Raw genomic sequence first — 7,493 nt, forward strand, 5'->3', positions numbered from 1 at the left:
CTAAGTAAGTTCTATGGGCAGCAAGTGGTTATAGAGTTGCGAGTCCAATTCTTGTGTGCCTGCTGAGGTTTACAGAAAGGTATACTGGTGGTTTCAGTGAGATTGAAGCCTCATACACGGCTGGACAAAAGCAGCAGACCCAAATCTACCAGGTCCTGGTCGTAGGGCTACACGAAGAACAAGAAAGAAGTGAATATTCTTTAACCCTATAGCTGTATTGTTGCTTGGGGTTAGTGATGAATTCAAGAATTTAGATAACGAGAATAATATCTTACAGAAAATCAGTGTCCATTAGATTTTTTTCTTTTGAATAGAATTCCTCTTTATCTCCACTTTTCTGAAAATAATGAGATATTGCACAGCAAAGGAGAAGAATAATTCACATTTCAGCTGCAAGGTAATTAGGTTTGTGACTGTGCATTTATGAAGCTTCTTATGAAGCTGACATCCTAGTATTAATACTAAATGTCCAAAAAATGGGTCGGCTTTTGGTAGCATATAATGTACTTTTGAAGTGTATCAGTGGAAATAAAGACAGGACAGTTTTTAATCTAAGGGCATTCAGTATAGTGATATATACGGTAGGTATATTTGTCTTGTACACAGTAATATACTTTGATTATACACTGGTAATTATTTAAAGTAATGCAGTGTACAAATTAAAGACACATTAAAACCCATTGTTAGCTTGATGCAGTCAGTAGGTGGTGTAAAAACTCTGCTTAGGGTCAGCGAGCCCAGATTATATCCTCTGTCATATGACACTACATTACATTCAAAGAGCACCTGTGGGTTCCTGCCAGATTGAAGTTGTGCGTACGTATATGTATTAAATGTATTAGAAGAATAACAGGAGCAGGGATGAGCTTTATGTTTGAGTCAAACTCATGTTCGACTCGAACATTGGCTGTTCGCCAGTTCGCTGAACAGTGAACAATTTTGGGTGTTTGCGGCAAATTTGAAAGCCACGGAACACCCTTTAAAAGTCTATGGGAGAAATCAAAAGTCCTAATTTTAAAGGCTTATATGCATGGTATTGTCATAAAAAGTGTTTGGGGACCTGAGTCCTGCCCCAGGGGACATGTATCAATGCAAAAAAAGTTTTAAAAACTGAAGTTTTTTCAGGAGCAGTGATTTTAATAATGCTTAAAGTGAAACAATAAAAGTTCCTTTAAATTTCGTACCTGGGGGGGTGTCTATAGTATGCCTGTAAAGGGGCAAATGTTTCCCATGTTTAGAACAGTCTGACAGCAAAATTACATTTCTAAAGGAAAAAAGTAATATAAAACTACTCGCAGCTATAATGAATTGTCTGCAATACACATAAAAGTTCATTGATAAAAACGGCATGGGGATTTCCCCACAGGGGAACCCCAGACCAAAATTTAAAAAAAATGCGTGGGGGTCCCCCTAAATTCCATACCAGGCCCTTCAGGTCTGGTATGGATATTAAGAGGAACCCTGTGCCAAAATTTTTTAAAAATTACGAGAAAAAAACCCTGGGACCTTAAAACTACAGGCTCCTTCGGGAGTAAGCGCTACAAACATATTGTACATAAACAAAAATAAAGGAAAGCTTCACATTGGATCTCTTAGCCACTGTAGACCACATAGATGAGTTCTTGCAGGAAAAAAATATTTTAAGTAACAGACAGCATGGATTCATGAAAGACAGAAGTTGTCAGACAAACCTGATTTCTTTTTATGAAGAGGTAAGTAAAACCTTGGACAGAGGGGTGGCGGTGGGCGTGGTATACTTGGATTTTGCAAAAGCATTCGACACAGTTCCGCACACACGGCTCATGTGTAAGGTAAAGTCTACAGGTTTGGAAATATCCGTTTTTAAATGGCTAGAAAACTGGCTAAAAGGACAGAATTCAGAGAGCAGTGGTCAATGATTCTTACTCTGAATGGTCTAAGGTTATCAGTGGTGTACCCCAAGGTTCAGTGCTGGGACCCTTACTTTTTAATATCTTTATAAATGATATTGGGTCTGGGATCAAACGTTAAATTTCTGTCTTTGCAGATGACACCAAGCTATGCAGTGGAATAATGTCCTTACAGGATGTCTCCAATTTACAAGCCGACCTCAATGCTCTGTCTAATTGGGCGACTATGTGGCAGATGAGGTTTAATGTTGATAAATGTAAAGTTATGCACTTGGGGGCTAAGAATATGCATGCATCATACATACTAGGGGGAGTACAACTGGGGGGAGCCATAGTGGAGAAGGATCTGGGGGTCTTGGTAGACCATAAGCTCAATAATAGCATGCAATGCCAAGCTGTGGTTTCCAAAGCGAGCAATGTCCTGAATTTTTTCATCTTGATAAGAGGAGATTAAGGGGGGATATGATCAACATGTACAAATATATAAGGGGTCCATATAGTGAACGTAGTGTTGAGTTATTCACTTTACAGTCAACAAAGAGGACTGTGTCTCTACATCTAGAGGAAAAGAGATTTAATCATCAAATAGGGAAAGGTTTCTTCACAGTAAGAGCTGTGAAAATGTGGAATAGACTCCCTGCAGAGGTGGTTCTGGTTAGCTCAGTAGATTGCTTTAAGAAAGGCCTGGTTATTTCCTAAATGTACATAATATAACTGGGTACTAACATTTATAGGTAAAGTTGATCCGATTGCCTCTCAGGGGATCAGGAAGGAATTTTTTTCCCTGCTTTAGCAAATTGGATCATGCTCTGCTGGGGTTTTTCGCCTTCCTCTAGATCAACTGTGGGTATAGAATTGGGTATATGGGATTGTATGATGTTATTATTATTTTTTTTTTTGTGGTTGAACTGGATGAACTTGTTTCTTTTTTCAACCTGACTAACTATGTAACTATGTAACTATGTTTCATGGTTATGCAATAGAGTTCGTCTGCTTACCTGTCTATGTGTTCATTTCTAGAGACCAGCCGAGCTTCACCTGACTGCTTTTATATCCTTCCTCTGGCATGGCTCCACCCTAGCTCCTATCAGACAACTCTATATTAACCAGTGCACTGCTAGCCGTTCCTGCTGATCAACCTTTTCTGTTTCCTGCCGTGTGCTCTGCTACTGTTTTCCGTTACCGACTTTGGCATGTTTGACTATCCCTGTTTGCCTGTGACCCTGACCTTTTGGCGTGTACCCGACTATTCTTGTCTGCTTGCGGCCCCGACCTTGGCTTTGTCCCTCATCATCCCTATCCTCCTGTTGCCTACTGTGGGTACGAGCTGGGGGACCCTGGGGGTCGCGACCTGGAGACAGTTGCAGCCAAGTCCATCCTCACCACTCGAGGCTCTGGTGAACACCTGCTGGCTCTTAGACTCCGCGCCCCAGGGAATCTCACGCTCTAACCCCAGTGGGATTTGTTCCCCGTCTGCAGCAGTCAGCCGTAGGGTCCACAACCTTGCGGTGCACCCCTAACCCTACGGTGTGCATCTGTCACCTGGGCTCTAGGTGACCTGACAGTTTGATCAGCCATGGACCCGGCTGACGTGCCGCTCCCTGCAGTCGATCCATTGCCGGGCATAGTGCGGAGACTCGAGACCCAGGAATCTATTTAGACTCAGGTGATGCGATTCCTTCAGGATCTGGCTTCCCGCTTTGAGCAGCTACAGGCTTCCTTGGGAACCCCGAACCTGCAGCCTCAAGTACAGTCTGCGACTGCACCTATCGCACCAGTCGCATCCACGCATTCATTATTACTGTCAGCTCCGTCCCGTTTCTCTGGGGACTCCAAGGCCTGCAGGGGCTTCCTCAGCCAATGCACCATTCATTTTGAGCTCCAGCCTCAAAACTTTCTGTCCGATCGGGCAAAGGTAGCCTATATAATTTCCCTCCTCTCCGGTGAAGCTTTAGCCTGGGCTGCTCCCCTGTGGGAGAAAAATGATCCAGTGGTTTCCAGCCTGTCCAGCTTCTTGAAGCTCTTTCGTAACATCTTCGAGGAGCCAGCTCGGGTTTCTTCTGCGGCTAGTGCCCTTTTACGCCTTCGCCAAGAATCTTGTTCAGTGGGCCAATATGCACTTCAGTTCTGTATGCTTACGGCGGAATTGAGCTGGAACAATGAGGCCCTGGTCGCAACCTTTTTACATGGCCTCTCTGACCGAGTGAAGGACGAATTAGCAGGAAGAGCTATCCCCGCCGGTCTGGACGATGTAATTTCCTTATGTAATCAGATTGACATTCGTTTCCAGGAAAGGTCCTTAGAAAAAAGACGCCAGCACCCCCCAGGTTCTAGTCAGCCTGAGCTTTTTCCCCGTCGCCCTGTGGAGCATCCTCTGTCTGCTGAGGAACCCATGCAGCTGGGCCGGACCAGACTAACCCCCGAAGAACGTGCTAGACGCAGAACTCTAGGCTTGTGTCTTTATTGTGGGGGCAAGGGTCATTTTCATGACTTCTGCTCGCTCCGTCCGGGAAACGCTCGGGTCTAATACATTTGGAAGGTGGAGTATTGGACCCAGAAACATCACCTTCTCGTCTCCTTCTTCCGGTGTTCCTCCATGTAGGCACTTCTTCCCAATCGGTCCTAGCATATCTGGACTCCGGGGCTGCCTGCAATTTTATGGACTGGAGAACTGCTTCTTCTATGAAGCTTACCCTTTCTCCCCTCGCTACTCCACTAGTAGTCTCGGCAATTGATGGCACTGTGCTCCCAGGGGGCCCTATCCGTTTCCAGACGCTACCTATTAGGATGTCGGTAGGGATACTCCACCAGGAGTGGATCTCCTTCCTCATCCTACCCAAGGCCTCTACCCCCATTGTATTGGGCCTTCCTTGGCTACAGCTCCACTCGCCACATGTGGACTGGGTATCTGGGCAGATCCTGGCCTGGGGTCCTTCGTGTTTCTCGTCTTGTCTTCCCAAGGTGACCCCCAAGAGGAAACTTACCATTGCTACCACATCTGTATCGTCCGATCTTCCCGCGGCATACAGCGATTTCCGGGATGTGTTCTGCAAGAAGTCTGCTGAGGTGCTTCCTCCTCACAGATCTTTTGACTGTGCTATTGACCTTGTCCCTGGAGCAACCCTGCCCAGGGGTCGTACCTACCCTTTGTCCATTCCAGAGACCCAGGCCATGTCTGAGTATGTCGCTGAGAATCTGGAGAGAGGTTTCATCCAGAAATCCTCATCGCCTGCAGGAGCAGGGTTCTTTTTCGTTGCCAAAAAGGATGGTACCCTCAGACCCTGCATCGACTATAGAGGTTTAAACGCTGTGACTATTAAAAACCGTTACCCCTTACCTCTAATATCTGAGCTATTTGACAGGTTGAAGGGGGCTTCCATTTTCACTAAGTTGGATCTCAGAGGTGCATACAATCTCATTCGAATACGGGAAGGTGACGAATGGAAGACCGCATTTAACACTAGGGACGGGCATTTACGAGTACTTGGTTATGCCTTTTGGTTTGTGTAATGCTCCAGCTGTGTTCCAGAACTTTGTCAATGAAATATTCAGGGATCTACTGTACCAGTTTGTTGTCATCTATCTGGATGATATTCTCATCTTTTCCGAAAATCTGCCTGCTCACAGAAACCATGTACGCACCGTACTTCAGCGCCTTAGAGAGAACAATCTCTATGCCAAGATGGAGAAATGTTCCTTTGAATGTTCCGAGGTCCTGTTTCTGGGATGTTTTGTTTCTAGTGCGGGTCTTCGCATTGGGTCCCGGAAAGGTCTCAGCCATTACTAACTGGCCCCTTCCCGCTAGCCTCAAGGCCACACAGCGCTTTCTTGGCTTCACAAATTATTATAGGCAGTTCATAAGGAATTACTCTTCCATTGCTGCGCCTATTATCGCTTTAACCAAGAAGGGTGCGAATGCCAAAGACTGGCCTTCCGAGGCTGTCTCTGCGTTTCACGATCTGAAACAGGCCTTTGTCTCTGGACCCCTCTTGAGGAGACTAAATCCTGAGGACCCATTTTTTATTGAAGTAGACGCTTCTTCGATGGGGGTGGGAGCTGTGCTTCTTCAGGACTTTGAGAAGAAACGTCAACCATGTGCGTTCTTCTCCAAAAAAAATTCTCAGGCAGAGAGAAATTATGCCATTGGTAATCGGGAACTTCTCGCAATTAAATTGGCGTTGGAGGAGTGGCGTCATCTCTTGGAAGGTTCCCCTCACTCCATAACGATCTTTACTGATCATAAGAATCTACAGTACCTACAGAATGCTAAACGTCTGAACCCCAGACAGGCCAGGTGGAGTCTCTTCTTTTCTCATTTTAAATTCACAATTACGTACAAACCTGGTTCCTGCAACGGTCGAGCTGATGCGCTCTCTTGGTCATTTGACACTTTGGACGAGGAGTCCAACCCTGATCCTGAGCCGATCATTCCTTCCTCTTGCATTGTTGCCCATTCTACCACCCTGGAATCAAAAATTCCTCCTGGTAAGACCTTTGTTCCCACGGAGCTAAGAACTAAGATCCTTCGTTGGGGACATGATTCCAAGGTGGCAGGTCATGCTGGGTTCTTCCGATCCTTCCTGCTTATCAGTCGTCACTACTGGTGGCCTAATCTCCGCTCGGATGTTAAAGACTATGTTAAGGCTTGTCACGTCTGTGCTCAGTCTAAATCTTCTACTCAAGCCCCTGCTGGTCTTCTCATGCCCTTGCCTATTCCTAAGGAGCCCTGGTCTCATATCGCCATGGATTTTATCACTGATCTTCCACTATCGGAGAATAATACGGCCATTTGGGTAGTAATCGATCGGTTCTCCAAGATGGCTCATTTTGTTCCTCTTCCTGGTCTCCCTTCTGCCCCTGCCTTGGTTCCCATTTTTGTACGAGAGATTTTCCACCTTCATGGTGTTCCTTCTCATGTTGTCTCGGACAGGGGTGTGCAATTTACTTCTCGTTTTTGGAGAGCCTTTTGCAAATCCCTCGACATTACCTTGGATTTTACCTCTTCTTATTATCCCCAATCCAATGGCCAGACTGAGAGAGTTAATCAGGAGTTGGAGGTCTTTCTCCGTACCTTGGTCTCTGCCCATCATGATGATTGGGCATCACTATTACCGTGGGCTGAGTTCTCCCACAATAATCATGTTAACGTCAGTTCTCAGAAAACACCCTTTGTCACTGTTTATGGAAGACATCCTCAGCTTCCTCTTCCTATGACTTGTTCTTCTGACATTCCAGCTTTGGCTACTGTTCAGGAATCATTCAATGCCATGTGGGCTGACGTTCATGATTCCCTCCAGAAAGCTGCCAACAAATTCAAGAGTTTTGCTGAACGTCGCAGGCGTAAGCCACCTTCTCTTCAGCCAGGAGACAAAGTCTGGCTCTCCACCAGGAACATCAAACTCCGGGTTCCTTCCCTCAAATTTGCCCCAAGATTCATTGGTCCATACACCATAATTTCTAAACTGAATCCGGTTTGTTTCAAGCTCCAGATTCTCAAAAGCCTCAAAATCTCTAACTCCTTCCATGTTGCCCTTCTAAAGCCTTTAGTCCTCAATAAGTTCTCTCGTCCACTCTCTACCGTAGCACCGGTCTCTGAGGATGATC

This window comes from Lithobates pipiens, unplaced genomic scaffold (genome assembly GCF_037356315.1).
Source record: "Lithobates pipiens isolate NorthernLeopardFrog02 unplaced genomic scaffold, aLitPip1_a1.2 Scaffold_18, whole genome shotgun sequence".
NCBI lineage: Eukaryota > Metazoa > Chordata > Amphibia > Anura > Ranidae > Lithobates > Lithobates pipiens.